This window comes from Equus przewalskii, chromosome X, assembly GCF_037783145.1.
Source record: "Equus przewalskii isolate Varuska chromosome X, EquPr2, whole genome shotgun sequence".
Taxonomy (NCBI): domain Eukaryota; kingdom Metazoa; phylum Chordata; class Mammalia; order Perissodactyla; family Equidae; genus Equus; species Equus przewalskii.
The window spans coordinates 115,598,482-115,617,315 of NC_091863.1; positions in this window are offsets into that span (position 1 = coordinate 115,598,482).

Sequence of the window (18,834 nt, forward strand, 5' to 3'; positions counted from 1 at the left end):
AACAGGGATGGGAAGAGGGATATATGAGAGCTCTCTGTATGTTCTGATAGTTCTAGTATGGGAGCAAGAGAAAAGAGAACTATAAATGAAAACTATTTTATATAAGTGATCAGATATGAAAATACTTGGCAATTATTTATTTGATATGACAAAGCAAAAACGGATAAGTGGGATTACATTATTATAAAGCTTCTGCACAGCAAAGGAAACCATCAACATATCAAAAAGACAGCTTACAGAATGGGAGTAAATAATTGCAAAGCATATATGTGATAAAGGGTTAATATAAAAAATATATAAGGAATTCCTACAACTCAATAGCAACAACACAAATAACCCAATTAAAAATTGGGCAAAGGAACTGAATAGACTTTTCCCCAAAGACCTACAAATGACCAACAGGTACGTGAAAAGGTGCTCACCATCATTAATCATCAGGGAAATGCAAGTCAAAATCATAATGAAATACCACCTCATGCTTGTCAGGATGGCTATCATCAAAAAACAAAAAGGAACAAATGTTGGCAAGGATGTGAATAAAAGGGAACCCTAGGTATATTGCTAGTGGTAAGGTAAATTCATGCAGCCACTATGGAAAGTAGCCTGGTAGTTCCTCAAAAAGTGAGAACTACCACGTGATCCAGCAATCCCCCTTCTGGGTGTACACCCAAAGGATGTGAAATGAGGATCTTGAAGAGACATCTGCACTGCTACGTTCATTGTACCACTATTCACAGTAGTCAACATATAAAAACAACATCCTCAGGTGAACGGCTAAAGAAAATGTGGTATATACATACACTGGAATATCATTCCGTCTTAAAAATAAAGGGAACCAGGGGCTGGCCCCATGGCCAAATGGTTAAGTTCACACGCTCCGCTGCAGCAGCCTGGGCTCTCGCCAGTTCAGATCATGGGCCCGGACATGGCACCACTCATCAAGCCATGCTGAGGCAGCATCCCACATAACACAACCAGAAGGACCTACAACTAGAATATACAACTATATACTGGGGGGCTTTGGGGAAAGAAGAAGAAGAAAAAAAGAAGATTGGCAACAGATGTTAGCTCAGGTGTTAGTCTTTAAAAAAAAAAAGAAAGAAAAGAAATACTGCAATTTACTACACCATGGAGTAACCCGGAGGACATTATCCTAAGTGAAATAAGCCACACACAGAAGGACAAATACTACATGATATCACTTACATGATAAATCTAAAATAGTCAAACTTATAGAAGCCGAGTGGAATAGTGGTTGCCAGGGGCTGGGTGGAGGGAGAAATGAGAAGGTATTATCAAGGGGTACAAGTCTTGGTTGTACTACATGAATAAATCCTAGTGGTCTACTGTACAGCAGAATGTCTAGAGTTCATAATACTTTAATGTATACATAAAACTTTGCTAAGAGGTAGATCTTATGTTAAGTGCTCTTGTCAGTAATAATAATAATAATAAATAAAAGAAGGTGGGAGGAAACTTTTATAGGGGAAGGACATGTTTATGGCATAGATTGCAATGATGGTTTCATGGGTGTATACTTATCACCAAACTCATCAAATTGTTTATGTTAATATTTACAGCTTTTGTATGTTAATCATACATCAATAAAGTAGTTTTTAAAAAAAGGAATGTAGTACTGATATATGCTACAACATGGATGAATCTTATAAACATGCTAAGTGAAAGAAGCCAGGCTCAAAAGCACACATATTGTATGATTCCATTTATATAAAATGTCTAGAGTGGGAAAGTCCTTGGAGACAGAAACTCGATTAGTGGTTGCCAAGGCCTGGAGGGCATGGGCAGGGAGTGACTACAAATTGGCATGAAGCATCTTTTTGGGGTGATGGAAATATTCTGGAATTTTGGCTGCACAACTATGTGAATGTGCTAAATGCTCCTGAGTTACGCAGTTTAAATGGGTGAGTTTTATGGTATCTAAATTACATCTCAATAAAAAACAATTTTAAAATATTTAGTACAGTTTTTAGAGATGTGCTGTGTGGGAGCTGTCCTTCCTTACCTCTCATTCAGTCTTAAAGTAGAAAATTCCATAATACAGTGCATTCTACAATGCAGAGGAAAAGATGTTTCTTTTAGGAAACCGTTAACCATTGCAGCCTCTGATTCTATCATGCAATTTCTTTCTTAGTACCTTTCCTCTGAATTTGAGATTTCCTAACAACAGCATATTACTTGAAACAAACAAAGTGTCATGTCTTACTACTTAGGCCTCTAGGTAGTACCTAGTACCAACTATTTCAACCACCAGAGATGGAAAATCCAACCACTGTCCCAGGAGTAGCTTCTGGGGCAAGAAGTGACAGTATTCTCCGTGGCGTCTTCAACATATAAGCCTTATTATTTCTTTCCTCTACACTCTAATATACCTCCTTTTCTACTCTTCACTTTGTCCCAGACTTATGACTTAGGCTTGCAAGTAGTCCTTATTGGCTAGGCTTAACCTGCAGAGTTAATCAGGGTCTTATGTATTATTGAGCCCTGTTGCAGACTGATTATAATGAACACAGAAACAATAAGCTTCAAAGGATCAAGATCTCTCCTCCCACCCTAGAAGAAGGAAATCCTGAGAGGCAATAGTGCAATGAAAACTCTTGAAGGAGATGGACATCTCAGTGGACAACTAGATCAGGCTAATCAATATGAACATACCACTCAACAAAAGATCAAAAACCCCCAGGAGATTCATTCTCTTTTTTTTTCATTTGCTATTTCATTTTGTCATTCATCTATTCAGTGATTGTGTAGGCTACTTGTTATACACCAATTCCAGTGCTACATGATGAAGAGAGGAAGATAGATCAGACAAATGATCTGAGGGAACTATCAAGTTAGTAAGCAAACTCGTAAGTAAATAATTTAAACCAGATGTGAAGAGTGTTAATGTAGTGGAAATACAGGGTACTGTGGGAGCACATAAAAAAAGGGAGCACTTAATCCAGACTAGAGAAGTCATGGAAAGCTTCTCAGAGAAAAGCTGGACCTGGAGGATGAACTGGAATTATGTGGGTAAGGAGGGTGGGAAAGTTTCCAGCTGAGGAAAGAGCAGTACATAGGCCTGGGGTAAGGGGTGCATGGAGCTAATGAGGCACAATACACTTGGTCCCTTCCTTCTGATTGGAGCATAGAGAGCAAGGGGTGGAAGTGACAAGAGATAAGGCTGGAGAAGTTGTCATTTCGAGATAATAAAGGGCCATGTGCGACTTGATAGGCCTCTGAACACTCTCCTGAGTATAATCAGGGAGCTATTCAAGACTTCTACGCAAGATAGTGACATCAGATGATTGATTTTGAAAGGTTTTTTTTTTTTTTTAAACTGTCTCATAGAGAAGAGATTCAGTAAAAGAGGAGGTGTAGCTACACTGAGGACAGGGAGATCATTTAGATGAGATTAATTCCCTCATTGCTCAAAAGGTTTAGCGCAGCACCAATGTGATTCTGAAGACCATTTATCTGCTATGTCAAGTTAGAGTGGGAAATCAACCTAAATGGTTTCGGGGATGAAAACCCACAGACGCCCTCAGAGTCTCTAGGGGAATTTCTGTTCCCAGGAGCAGGTATTCAGTGTCCTGGACACCAGACACTCTCCTTGAACTAGTGGACCACAGTCTTAAGTCTTTGAGCATAACCTTCTGTCTCGCTGTCTTGAATACGGTCCTTCTAATGTTGACTTCTAGGTACCTCTTGCCTTCAGCAATTCTTGCCTTTTCTGAATTCAATCCCGACTTAGGCAAAATGCCTGCCATAAAGTCTGATTTTGATGATATCATATGCCACATCCCAGCTTGCCTTAGCTGAGCCTTGATCGGGTCCCCAACATAAATCAGATTTTGAAAAACACAAGCATCATGAATACAAAATCTCTGAGTTTGTTTGAAGTACAAAATCACCAGCTGGGAGTACAGAAGCAGAGGGTTAAGAGTGTTAACATATAAAATAGCACCTGTTTGGAAGACAGAGAGGGGGATCTCCTTAAGACTCACTTTTAATTCTTCACAACAGAAGAGAGTAAGTTGGTGTACTATTTGTCCCACCGCTAAAGGAGAACAGATGTTTCAATGTACTGTCTCTAAAAAAAAAAAGAAAGAAAGAAAGAAAGAAAAAGCATACCCTTTTTACTGGCTCAAACGTTGAAGGGATTCCAGGATTCCAGAGTGCCACTTATTTTTACCATTGACTCAAAAACAATAAACCTAAATGAGGTGAAAATTTGCATGCGTGTTTAAAAGTATTTCAGAAATGTAAATTATGGTTTTATTTAAGTCAGGAACATACATTCCATCCTTGTTCAGAGCTGCTTTCTTAAAAGATTAAGAGGAACTGATGTTTTACAAACCACAATATTGTGGGCACTGATTTTATATCTTTCATGAATATGATATTGAAGTATATTTTGCGGGGAGTACTTCTGAATTAAATAGCACAGTCCAGGTGTGCTCTCTCTGGAAGAGAAAAGACTTCTATTTATTGCCTATTCTTTTACGAAACCTGTTTTCAGGGGGTGGGAAGAACCTGTGACTGCAAATCAAGGTCCCCTGTTGGACTGCTTCCTGATTCAATTCCCAGTGACATGGTTGAAGTTAGAAGTTGAAAACGATGCAAATGAACAGCTGTAGTGCATCCTGACAAACTTCTTAGATTGTTCTCAGAGAGTTTCATTTTCTAAATCCCATGTCCTTCATATTACTGTCTAAGAACTATCACTTTAGGATATCAGCTTTGGTACAACATCCACCCCCTTAAATCAACTTCTACACCATTCTATCACACACAGATTTCAAGTATGTGGAACATGCACAGTTTCACTTATTGTTCTTTTTTCTTGTAATATGTATCTCAGGTAAGCAACACTTTTGTGATTTTGCCTGGTTCATTTTTATTTTATAAAAAACAAAACACAACACTGCTTAGGAAAGTTGAAAAAAAAGTTCAGATGAGGAGTTATTGAGGAGCTGCATGGCGTCTATAAGTCAAAACAAATCAGAATATTTGATTGCAAGTAAAAAAAAGTGCCACAGACATTCTACAAAGCTAACATAAAGGTGACCTGGTAGGAAATGTGCACTGTTGCTTTACATTTTATAAATTTGGTAATTCTAGACCTTGCCCCACGCTCCATTGTCAACTGATGTTCATGAACAGGTGTTGATCACGCATTTACTGAAGACCACTTCAGACTCCATCCCAGGTACTTGGGGGTGCAATAATCAATGAGACACACATAGTCCCTGCCATCATGGCCCCAGAGTTTAGCGGGCTAGTACAGAGAATGGAGTAATTAGGCAACCATGGTACAGTGTGAGAAGAGCTAAGGAAGAAATCACAGAGTAGTCATTGCCCAGGAACACTGAGTGTTCTTTCTCCCTGGGGCAGCTTCTGACTTCATCACTCACCATCCACGGTCATTAACTCAAGAAACTGCATTTAACATTCAACAAATGATATTTGAGATATCTTCATCTCCTGCTGCACATTGGGTAACCAAGTACAGTTCAGAACAGACTGCAACATGTCTCATCAAGACATTTAAAATATTAAAACACTCTGAATTAAACAATAAGGATGATCACTGCATTTGCTAAATATTCTTCCTACTTACAATAATTACAAGATGCCAATTCTTTTTCTTTTTAAAGATTTTATTTTTTTCCTTTTTCTCCCCAAAGCCCCCTGCTACATAGTTGTATATTTTTAGTTGTGGGTCCTTCTAGTTATGGCATGTGGGACGTTGCCTCAGCATGGTTCGATGAGCAGTACCGTGTCTGAGCCCAGGATTCAAACCGACGAAACACTGGGCCGCCTGCAGCGGAACGTGCAAACCCAACCACTCGGCCGCGGAACCAGCCCCAAGATGCTAATTCTTTAATCACATGTGTTTCTGTCTCCAGTCACACTGGGGGCCCCTTGGGGATGATATACGTAAAACCTTTGGCACCCTGCTAGGCATATAGTCAGTGCTCAATAAATGAAGGCAGTATTATTGAACTTTGAATCATTTTACCATCATAACCATCACTATAAAATGAGGGGACACATTTCATAGGCCATAATAAGCAACTGTGTCTTCTTACTTTATAGTTACTCCCTATATATATGAAAATATTCATATTTCACATAAATAAAACTTGTTCCATTGCACCCAGATCTGCTTCAAAGAACACGGATCACTTGGGTTAAATCTATTAGTGCCATAACAATAATTTATAGAATGATTTGAGGTAACAGTGAATTATATTCTTATACCAAGAACTGTGAGATAAGTCAAAGAGCTTCTGGTATAGAGCCAAGTGCTGCATAATGTTTTGGGCAATTGCAGTGGTCCCATAAGATTAGTACCATATAGCCTAGGTGTGTGGTGGGCTATACCATCTACGTTTGTGTAAATTCACTCTATGATGTTCGCACAATGACAAAATCACCTAACGATGCATTTCTGAGAACATATCCCCTTTGTTAAGTGATTCAAGACTATAGGGTCTCTATTCCTAAATAACTAAAGTCAGATCAGTCCAACTCGGCAGCAGTGGGCCTTTGATGGATACAACCCAAGGCATCCATGTGCTCTGGAGTAGAGGCAGGTGCAATACTAGGATTTTTTATAAGGGAAAAGAAAGGTAAAACAGACTTTGACAGTCCTTAGCAAGGCAATAGGCTAGAAAGTCCAACCTTGTCTCAAGAGAGGGGCATTTTTGAAATGAGTTTATCTCTTTATTTAGCATATCAAGTGATAGGCCTGCTAAGCTTGATGTAGGTTTAAGGAAGGAAATGTTCCACACTGGAAATGGAAAGAAAGAAATCGAATTTTCCTTTTCTCAGTCCACCTCAGCCAGTGGACTGAGTGCACTGAGGCAGAAGAGAAGTAAGAAGAAAATAAAAGAGATTATGTAGGACCAATATCTCCCCATTTCCCCAACCTCTCCACCCCTGATAACCACCTTTCTACTCTCTGCTTCTATGTATTCAACTTTTTTAGATTCTACATCTAAGTGAGATCATGTAGTTTTTTTCCTTCCATATCTGGCATATTCACTGTGTATATGTATATCAAATCACTAGGCTGTACACCTTAAATATATACAAATTTTTTTATTTAAAACATTGTTTAAAAAAAGAGACTATGTAGGAACGTTACCCCCTTCCTCATTCTCAGGGAAGCTAAATCTCAGTTTGAAGTGGGAGAAATATTTAGAAATATCCTAAGGTTTTTGAGTCCCACAGATATATCCAAAGGAGGGACATCAGGCTTTTCTCTTCTTTGAACTCATAATAATTACTAAAAATAGGTAACACTCATTCATAAAATATTTCTAGCCATCCACTGTCTATTCAGAATTCAATAAATGCTTTAGATACACTTAAACTCATTTAGTCCTCGCAATGATTGTATGAGAAGGGTACTAATCGTATCCTGACTTTGCCAAGGAGGAGACTGAGGCATGGAGTGGTGAAGTGGATTACCCAAGGCCACAGTTAGGAAATGGAAGAAATGGAGTTTAATATGCTATCTCATAAGATAAAATAGTATCTTATATATTAAGACACTATACTTAATTAGTGTCATCTTTCTTTTCTTTCTGTGTTAGCTTTTTTCCCCTTAAGATGCATTTCGCCCATATTTCTTCAACCACACTCAAATCCCTTTGAGGTTCTGAGGTTCTATGTTTTATTTTTGTACCTCCCATAGTGCACAGCAAAGTGCCATTATGACATGTATAGTTCTGAGAGTAGAACGATTACATTTTAATGTCAAATGTTCCCTTACTTACACAGAAAACCCTGCATCAGTTTGGACTGGACACAAAAAGTGACTCTACCCCAAAATGGTGGTATAAAATACCCATCCTATGACACAGCATAAACCAGATACTGCTTTTGAAAGAGAAAAGAGATACAGTGTTGAGATTGGAGAAACAAATCTGCAGTAATACATGTTACTTCCAGTGCTATGAAGAGGATATTTGAAGGAAGCAATGTTCTTTATATAAGTTAAATATTGCTAAGGACCCAGAACTTAAAGGCTGTGTTAAAAAACCTATACATCTTTGGGTGGTGAATATGATATAATCTACAGAGAAATCGAAATGTAATGATGTACCTCCGAAATTTATATGTTATAAACCAAGGTTACCGCAATTAAAAAAACAAATAAATAAAAAATTAAAAATACCTCTACAAAGACTATGAGCTTTTCTCCCTTAAAGGCACAAGAGCAAGACCAAGTCAAGGGAAATCAGTACAATGCAGTACACACAAACAAGGGAACAGACACTAACAAAAGTCTTTCCAGCGCCACACTTCTTAAGGATTATCAGCAATCCCTGGGCTCTAGCATGATATATTGTTTGAGACAACTTGTAATGGAAGCTATGGTTGGAGTTAATGTCTCTTTCCTACTGCCTCAGTTGCCAAGAGACATTTAAGCACTAAGAAAGTCAGCTCACATTATTTCTTCATTTCAGCAAATAGTAATAAGAGCTAAACTTTTATTTAAAAGTAGACGATGTATCGCATGTATTGATTAATTAATGGCATATTCCCTTGAAATAGGGTAAATTCTGTTGTCCCAGATAACAAATGAGGAAATAGATAGAAATAGGTTTAGTGCCTTGCCCAAGGCCATTCTGTATGTCAGTGACAGCCAAAACTTTGACACTTTGCCCTAAACTCAGTCTCCAAAGATACATTTCTGATCTTTAATAATAGCTGAGTTGCTGGAGAAGAAACACTGTGTCTATTTCAAGATACTGAAACAATTACACAGGAAAACATTATTTTTCCAGATTCTGACATCTCCATTTAGAACATCCAAATTCATGTTTTTCCCCAAAATGTATTGGTCAACATTTGGTGGCAGGACATCTCCTAATCTATATGAAAATATTGTCATCATGCCAAGGGCATGGAATGAATTTTCACAGTAATTACTCAGTAGGTGCAGATAGAACTCTAGTTTTAGAGAAGCAGGGTAAGACTTTGCTGAACTTCTATTGAACAGTAATTTCATCTAAGGCATTTAGCTCATCAGCCAAATTAAAGTGCAAGTGAGTTCTGCACACCGGGTATAGTCCTTCTAAAATTCAGATAACTTCAATTTCAATGCAAATATCTCACCAAGTCACCTGGGGAGCTTTTAAGAAATAAAGTCGCATACCCCACCTTTGATCTCGTAAATTAGTATCTCTAGCAGAAGGGCCCAGGAATCTGTATATTTACAAAGCACTCCACTAGTCAATGCCCCTATATTCAGACTAATTCCTACTTTACAACGAGCAGATCCTTAAATGTTTCCACTTGGCTATAGAGATCCTGCATGAGAGATGCAAACTATTCTTGCTACTAAGAAGACCATCCAAAGGGTAAATCTGAGCTGTCATATTCTTTTTGACTAAGAGAGGAGATTGGGGAAAAGTCTTCATGCGAAAGACAGAAAATCATCCTTTCTCTCTGTGTTCAAATAGCATGGTGTAGTGCGTTTGAGTGTAAACTCCAGCATCAGACTATCTTGGTTCAAATTCTGGCTCTAAATCTTATTAGCTGGCCCAAGGGGGCAAGCCATTTACCTTTTCTCTGCCACAGTGTCTCTGTCTGTAAAATGTAGACAATGAGAGTACCTGTTTCTTAGTACTATTACGTGCCTTACCTTAAAAGTTATTTACACATTCTAAGTACTTCAAAAATAATTAGGTTCTATTGTGTAACATTCAGACTTTCAAAAAGGTTTTGTATATATCATACGGCATAGGTTGGCTCTATCATCCCACTACTGAGATGACAAAACTTACACATGTGGAGTAAATGATTTCTCCCCTGTTACTCTGAAGATTCAAGAGATGGTAGCAGGCCCGTGCCTTCTAGCCTTTCCTCTTTCCAATATGCAGGTGTTTTCCCTTCACTCCCAATTCAATATATTTTTGGACTGCGAGTTATTATGTAGACTACAGCCCTTTAGAACAACAAATTAGGTTCCTTAATACACGAATTTTCACTAGCATATACAGAAGAAAGTTAAAATAAACTCCTCACACTTAAAAGGGCAAGTTTCAGTTATTTGCAGACTTCAGCTATGCACAAATACATATTTCACACACATGTTAGATCCAAGGAATATTTTCAAGCTTCATGATGAAAAAATTACTCTGGTATTAATCTATTGTTGCATGACATCAACAATCTCTATGACAACAGTTGACAGATAGTTGGCCAAAATGATAAGTGAAAGGTCTTAGGACTTTAGGTATGTCAAGAAGCTTTGAAACAAGAGACTTTGGGAAACAGTTCTCAAACTGCCCTCTGCCTATAGTGATGACTTTTATAGAGACATCTGAAAAAAAAAAATGAGTTAATACCTGTCTTCAAACTAAAAATTGGCAGCAAGTTGACACCACTGTCTTCAGCATTGCTCCTGCCACTAGGACCAATGCCATTGTCTTAAATAAGTGCCTGTTTTATACCATCCCAAACCTGGCTAGATGCCACAGAGCATTGAACAGTTCAAATTTGTTCCATTTGAATAGAGTCTTACAGCAGTATAAGTTAGCCAATTATAGACTTCTCTCAGATTCAGCCTATTGTCAACCCAGTGCTCCACAGGGCACTGAAATCACTGGATGTGCCACCATGCAGGCTTCTGCCCAATTAACTGGAGACCAGAGGGCTGGCAGAAATACTTGCCTCAGTGGGGCAAGAGGCCAGCATGGGCCTGGGCTGCATGCCTGGAAGGCTGAGCAATAAAGGCTGAACAAAGTTATTGATTCATTTTATTTTTAGATATTTTAAAGAAAACTCAATCTAGTCAATTAAGAGTAATTAATTAAGACATTACAACTAACAAAAAAGGACAGGCCAATATGTTTTCCTCGAGGTATACATGCCACATATCTAACCAAGGAAAACTAGAACCCCTATTAACAAAAGAATAGCTTTTTAAAGTGTAAAATGTTTTCCAGCGGAAGTTTATACATAGGCTACTATTACTACCCCTATCTTATATGATAAATAAATTATTATAATAATACTACATAAACATCTTTCAAACCTTTCATTACTGTTGCTCAGAGTTTTCAATTTATTTATCTAGAACAAAATATTTTTATTGCATCTTATATTTAAAATATCAACATAAAAACTTCATTTACAGCTTGCAAACACGCACACACACACACAAACACTTAGAAATGCAATACTAACAGATGCATCAACACATCCACCAGTGAAACAAAGCTAAGGACTGAAGACTCATCAGTGTTAAACAGATAGGAAGAGGTGAGAAATATGAAAATGTCTCATTTGTTAAAGGTGAATATGCCTAAAAGATTAATGTCAAAAAACCTAAACTTATCCCCACAGACCACTTTTCTACATAGCTCCTCTGACAGTCTTCAAAGGGCTAAATGGATCAAACAGAATATGACTAAAAGGAAGTGGAATTCATTATTTTGTTCAAAGGAAATGGAGAGTAAACAATACTAAAGGCAAATGTAAGGGTGATCAGTCTGAGAAGAAAGTATCATCTAATTATGCTACCCAAGCTATGAGGGAGGACAGGAGAGAAAAAGCAGCCACATGTGGTCCACTGCTGCTTGTCAGCCACTTCCAGACCTGACAATGCAAAGAAGCATTGCAGGTATTCACCAGATTTATCAGCGATGTGGCCAGTGACACCTTCTCCATCTCAACCCCAAATAAATTCACACATTTGACAGCAAGGCACAGTGAATCGAATAATCAAGTGCTACAACAGAGATGACAGAAAAGCAAGTGTTCCACTTCAGGCAGCCAGATTTCCTTAGAAGAACCTTTGCAAAGACTGCAAGCCAATCTATAAATTATTCATGAGATGTACAATCTTTAACTGGATCAACTACTTTACATCTTGGTTTCTGTGCTTCAGATCTTTGGTTTGTAAAATATAGCATTAACGCAGGCAACTCAATTAATACGTCAGTATGGCTAATCCTTAAATAGAACACAAATTGAGTATGCTGTAGTATGAGCTTTCAAGAACAAGGTACTTCTCTGTGAGCTTAGAACAGGGTCCCACTGCCATTCACTTCTAAAATAAGATGGGGTAAAATAAGATGTAGGTAAAGCGTATACACCTGCCTTAAAATGTTTAATGGTAAACATTTCAGAACTGCAGTTACAAAGGAGCACAGGAATAAACTATAGCTCTGAAAGAGCCAAAACAGATGAAGCTGTTAATTACTTGAATGGCCAGAAGCCACCATCACACTCTATAAGAGCTTTTAATCATGACCCTAGCCATAAGGAAGGAAAGAACATAAACATTTGTTGGGGACCTACTCTGTATCTCAAATAGTAAGGGTTCAATGAATGGTTACTGCTACAGTCATGCATCACTTAACAGGGATACGTTCTGAGAAGTGTGTCATTAGGCAATTTCCTCGTTGTGTGAACATCATGGAGTGTACTTACACAAACCTAGATGGTATACCCTACTGCACACCTAGGCCACATCGTACTAATCTTAAGGGACCACTATCATATATGCATTCCACTGTTGACTGAAACGTCATTATGCAGTGGATGAGTGTATTTCTTTATTACCTTTACTATCTCATTCAGTCCTTACAATCACACTGAAAAGAGGTTGGTATATACCTATTTTTAGACAGGTAAACTGTGGTGGCGCAAAGAGTTTAAGTGACATATCCAGGTATTACAGCTAGTAAACTGAAAACTCTAGGCCTATCTGATGCCATTATCTTTCAAATACACTGTTGCTTCCCCAACAGTCTCCATAAGACTCACTTATCCAGTTGAAAACATCAGGGAAAATAAAATAATGGCTGTTTTATAGGCAGAATAATGCATCCCCCCACCAAGATGTCCACATCTTAATCCCCAGAATCGGCATGTTTGTTTGCTTACATGGCAAAAGGGGATTAAAGTTGTAGATGAAATTAAGGTTGCTAATCAACTGACTTTGAGATGGAGAGATTATCCTGGATGATGTGGGATGGCCTGATGTAATCTAAAAGAGGAAGGCAAAAAAGGGGGAAGAACAGGAGTGGCAGTGAGAAATACTCAACCAGTCATTGCTAGTTTGGAAGATGGAAGCCGGCTACAAGCCACGCAAGGAATGAGGGCAGCCTCTAGAAGCTAGAAAAGTAAGGAGACAGATACTCCAGTAGTTAACTCCCACAAGAATGCAGCCCAGATGACGCCTTGATTTTAGCCCACTGAGATCCAGTTTGAACTTCTGACCTCCAGAATCATAAAATCATACACATTGTTTTAAACCACGTATTGCAAATAGGAAACTAAATCCCAGGAAGCTTAAGCATTTATCAACATGTGAAAACATGGTGTACCTCACTCATGTTCAGAGAAATGAAAACTGAAACAAGATACTCTTTCTTCTTCGAGATGTGACAAAAATAAATAAAGTTTGATAAATCTAGTTCTGGCAAGTCCTACTACAAACTTAGTGTCCTGCACAAAACAAATTTATTATCTGACATTCTGGAGGTCTGAAGTTTGAAATGAGTCCTAACAGGGCTAAAGTGAAGGTGTCATCAGGGCTGAATTCCTTCTCCAGGCTCCAGGAAACAGTCCCTTTCTTCGCCTTTTCCAACTTCTAGAGGCCACCCACATTCTTTTGTTCATGGCCCCTTCCTTGCATCACATCTCTGTATTTCTAACTCTGCTCTGATCTTCTCCTCCCTCTTATTATTAATTTCTCTGTTTTTTTATGTATTCTTGTTTTATGTATGAGTTTTTATATATATCTTTTTATATGAATGAGTTTTTGGAGAGATACATATATATCTCTCCTATATATATATATATATATATATATATATATATATATATATATATTCCAGCCTTCACCTTGCCTTTTCAATTTCTTAATGGTACCTTCGATTAATGTAAGTTTTAAATTTTGTTAGGTCCAGTTTAGTATCTGTTATTCTTTTAGGATTATTGATTTTTATATTCTAAGAAATATTTTCTTATCTAAAGTGGTCAAGTACCTCCCCTATAGTATTCTTCTAGGACCTTTGTAATATAACTCTCACCTTTATTATGTTTGCAATTCATTTCAAGTTAACTTTTAGGTATGGTGTGAGGTATGAGTGTTATTTTTTCCTTACAGATATCCAGTAGTTGCTGCACCATTCCTTTAAAATACTTTCCTCTCTCTATTGAATAGTATCAGTGCCTTTGTCAGAAAAGATTTGACCATACACGTGAGGGTCTATTTCTGGACTCTCCATGTTACTGATCTGTCTGTCCCTTATGCTAATACATAACTACTACTGTACTACTATTTTAACTACTATAGATTTATATTATCTTAAAATCAGGTAGTGTTAAGTCCTCCAAATTGTAATTATCCAAGATTGTTTTATCTTTCTAGATTTTCTACATTCGCATATAAACTTTAGTATAATCTTGACAATTTCTACAAAAAAAAGTGTTATGGTTTGGATTGTAATCGAAATGAATCTATAAGTCAATGTGGGGAGAATTAACAAGTTGATTGCCATTAGTCTCTCATCCTTAAACATAGTATATGTATTTATATAAATTTTCATTTATTTTTCTGTTCAATGTTTTGTAGTTTTGGGGTAGAGTCCTTATATATTTTTTATCAGATTGCCCCTAAGTACTTTGGGTTTTGATGCTATTGTAAATAGCATTTGAGATGTCATTTCTAATTTTAAATTGCTAATAAAAGGAAATACAAATTATTTTTATATGTTGACCTTGCATCCTGAAATCTTGCTGAGTTCATGTGCTAGGTCTAATAGTTTGAATTTTGAATATATACCATCATATCGTTTTGAATAGAGAGCTTTACTTCTTCTTACCCAACAGTTACGCCTTTCATTTTAACATTTTCTTATTGTTTAGGCTAAGACCTCCAGTACGACATAGAATAGAAGTGGTAAGAGCATTTATTAAGCATAATGTTTGTTTTAGGATTTTTATATATGTCCTTTATCAGGTTGAGAAAATTTTCTTCTGTGCATATCTTATTGAGCACTTTTTCATGAAAGGGTTTTGGACGTTGTCAACAAATTTTTTACATCCGTTGATATGACAGTATGATTTCTGTGATTTGTTAATGTGATGAATTACATTGATTTAAGTCTCATATGCTAACTTAATGTCACATTCCTGGGACAAATCTCACTTTGTCATACCTTTTTTATATTGCTAGATTTGACTTACTAACGTTTTGTTATAGATTTTTTTAACCTATATTCCTCAAGGAGATAAGTAGGTAATTTTCGTATAACATCCTTTTCAAGTTTTGGTATTAGGGCTACAATGGTCTCATTAGAACAAATTAAAAAATGCTCTCTTCTCTATTTTATGAAAGGTTTTGCATAAAAATGGCATTATTTCTTTCATATATTTGATAGAATTATGCAATTATGCCTTCTGATCCAGACATTCTCTGTAGAAATGGATTTTTTTTTTCCCGGATGTACATCATATTTCAAATTCTGTGTACATTACATCATGTTCACCACCCGAACACTAATTATAGTCCCTCCCCTCACATGTGAGCTTAATCACCCCTTTTGCCCTCCCCTCTCCCCACTTCCCCAATGGTAATCACCAGTCCAATCTCCAACGCTATGGGTTTTTTTGTCGTTGTTTTTATCTTCTACTTATGAGTGAGATCATACGGTATTTGACTTTCTCCCTTGACTTATTTCACTCGGCATAATACCCTCAAGGTCCATCCATGTTGTCACAAATGGCTGGATTTCGTCATTTCTTATGGCTGAGTAGTAGTCCATTGTGTATAAATACCACATCTTCTTTATCCATTCGTCCCTTTATGGGCACCTAGGTTGCTTCCATGTCTTGGCTATTGTGTATAATTCTGCCATGAACATAGGGGTGCAAGTATATTTACGCCTTTGTATTTTCAAGTTCTTTGGATAAATACCCAGCAGTGGAATAGCTGGATCATATGGTAAATCTATCCTTAATTTTCTGAGGATACTCTATACTGCTTTGCATAGTGGCTGCACCAGTTTGCACTGCCACCAGCAGTGAACAAGGGTTCCCTTCTCTCCTGTAGTAAAGGATTTTAATTGTCTACTTCTTCATGTGTCAATTTTGGTAAGGAGAGAAAAAGAAAAAATATATGCAAGACCAATGAGAAGCATAAAATAAAATTTTCCTTATCTCATTTTATATATCTAAAACATTGAAACCAAAATCTAACAAAGACATTTTTAAAAAGGAAAAGTATAGGCCAATTACACTCATGAACATCAATCTAAAAATTCTTTAAAAGATAGCAAATCAATTCTAGTAATTTATAAAATATGTCATCACCTAGTTGGATTAATTCCAGGAATGCAAGTTTGGTTTAACATTAGATAAATAATGTTCACAATACTAATAGATTAAAATAGAAAAATAATATGGTTATCTCAGAAATATTAAAAGATTGACAAATTTTTAGCCTATTTGTAGTTAAAACAAAAATAAACTTTTAGGAGTGAAAGAGAATTGCCTTAATAAGACAAAAGGTTTCTATGAAAACCTTAAAGCAAATATCATATTCAATAGTGAAATGCTGAAAGCTTTCCCTTGGAGGTCAGGAACAAGATAAGCATGCCTACAACAATTAATTCTATTCACCATTGTCTTAGAGTTCTTAACCAGTACAGTTAAAGCCAGAAGAAAAAGAAGAAGGATCAAAAACTGAAATACCAAAAATTTTGTTATTTATAAATGGTATTATTGTCCACATAGGAAACTCAAAACTTTCTGGATCTGTATGAGCACATTTAACAAGTACACATAGCAAGTTTAGTGGATGGTAAACCAATTTAGAAAATCAATGTATTCTTGCATACCAGCCACAAATGGTTAGAAAAGCAATTTGTAAAAGATAACTTTTAAAAGGTACGAAAAATATGAAGAGCCTAGGAAGAAATCTAACAAAATATGTGTAAAACTCTAGGGAAAAATTTAGGAATTTTTTTGAGATATGTTAAAGAAGAACTAAAGTAAGGAGAATTACACTATATTCCTGGATTAGGAGACATAATTTTATAAAAATAATCTCCCAAGTTGTCTAAAGATTTAATGCAATCCCAGTTAAGATTACAACACATTTTAGTGTGCTTGCAACTTGAAAATCTATTTCTAAATGCTTAAGAAAATGCAAAGCATCCAAGTAAAGTATAAACTCTCAAGAAACTCATGTACATGTGCGCTGAAATATACACACAGTTATGTTTATGGCAGCATTATTTATATCAGCCCCAATTTGGAAACAACGTAAATAACCATAATGTGGATAAAGAAACTGTATTATGTTTATACTGAAAATATTATATGGATATAAAAGCGAGTGATCTACAGCTACAAGTATTAGCATGTTTTCACCTCACAGAAAAACATTGAAGACAAAACATAAAATTATGATTTCATTGATATAAAATGTAAAACTAGCCAAAACTAAACTTATTTTATGAATGTCTTAAAAACTAATAAAAGTGGCAAGATAAGCAGAGAGATAACTATCACAAAATTCAGGATCACAGTTATTTCTAGAGCTGAGGGTTAGGATTATGATCAGGGAGGGACATACAGAGTGCTCTGATTCACTAGTAATGTTACACTTTCTTGACCAGACTGGAGGTTACATAGATTTTCTCTTTATAATTAAATGTTAATTTCGACATAACTTTTCTGTATATGTCTGTATGGTGATTATTTTAAAAGTTAATCCCAGTAGTTTTAATAGTATAAAATAACTAAATACACAAAAAGATATGTAAGAATGGAAGGACAGAAGGGCATAATAATCATAAAAATATCTATTCTCTGTAAATCAATTAAAAATTCAATTTAACTCTAATTAACATTCCAAAAGCAAATTTTTGGTTCGCAAACTGGAGAGACGATTCCTATCAGGTACTGGGCCATATAATACATATCACACACTTGTAATGATCAAGACACAATAGTATTGGCACATAGACAAAAAAGACCAATAGGAACAAGAGTACATCTAGAAATAGACCTAAGCTCATATGAGATCTTGATAAAAAACTAAAATGGCATAGAGGCTAAAAATAAGGACATGACCACAAAACCACTTTCTTTTTCAAAAGGTTTTCCAGCTTTATTGTGATATAATTGACATAGAATATTGCGTAAGTTTTAAGTGTACAACATGATGATTTGATACACTTATATGTTGCACAACACATAGACTAATGGAACAGATCAAGAGCCCAGAAGAAAACTCCTGCATATATGGTCAACAATTATTTGACAAAGGAGCCAAGAATATTCGATGGGGAAAAGATAATCTCTTCAATAAATGATGCTGGGAAAACTGGATACCCACATGCAAAAGAATGAAAGTGGACCCCTAAGTTACACTACTCACAAAAATTAACTCAAAGTCCATTAAAGACTTAACTTGTAAGATCTGAAACCATAAAACTCATAGAAGAAAACAGGGAAAAATTTACTTAACATTGGTTTTGGCAATGATATGACACCATAAGCTCAAGCAGCAAAAGCAAACATATACAAGTAGAACTACATCAAATTAAAAAGCTTCTGCACAGCAAAAGAAACAATCAACAAAATGGAAAGACCACCTATGGAATGGGAGAAAATATTTGAAAATCACATATCTGATAAGAGGTTAATAGCCAAAACACATGAGGAACTCATACAACTCAATACCAAAAATCCCAAATAATCTGATTTAAAAATGAACACAGGATAAGAATAGGCATTTTTCCAAAGAAGATATACAAATAAGTACATGAAAAGATGCTCAACATCACTAAT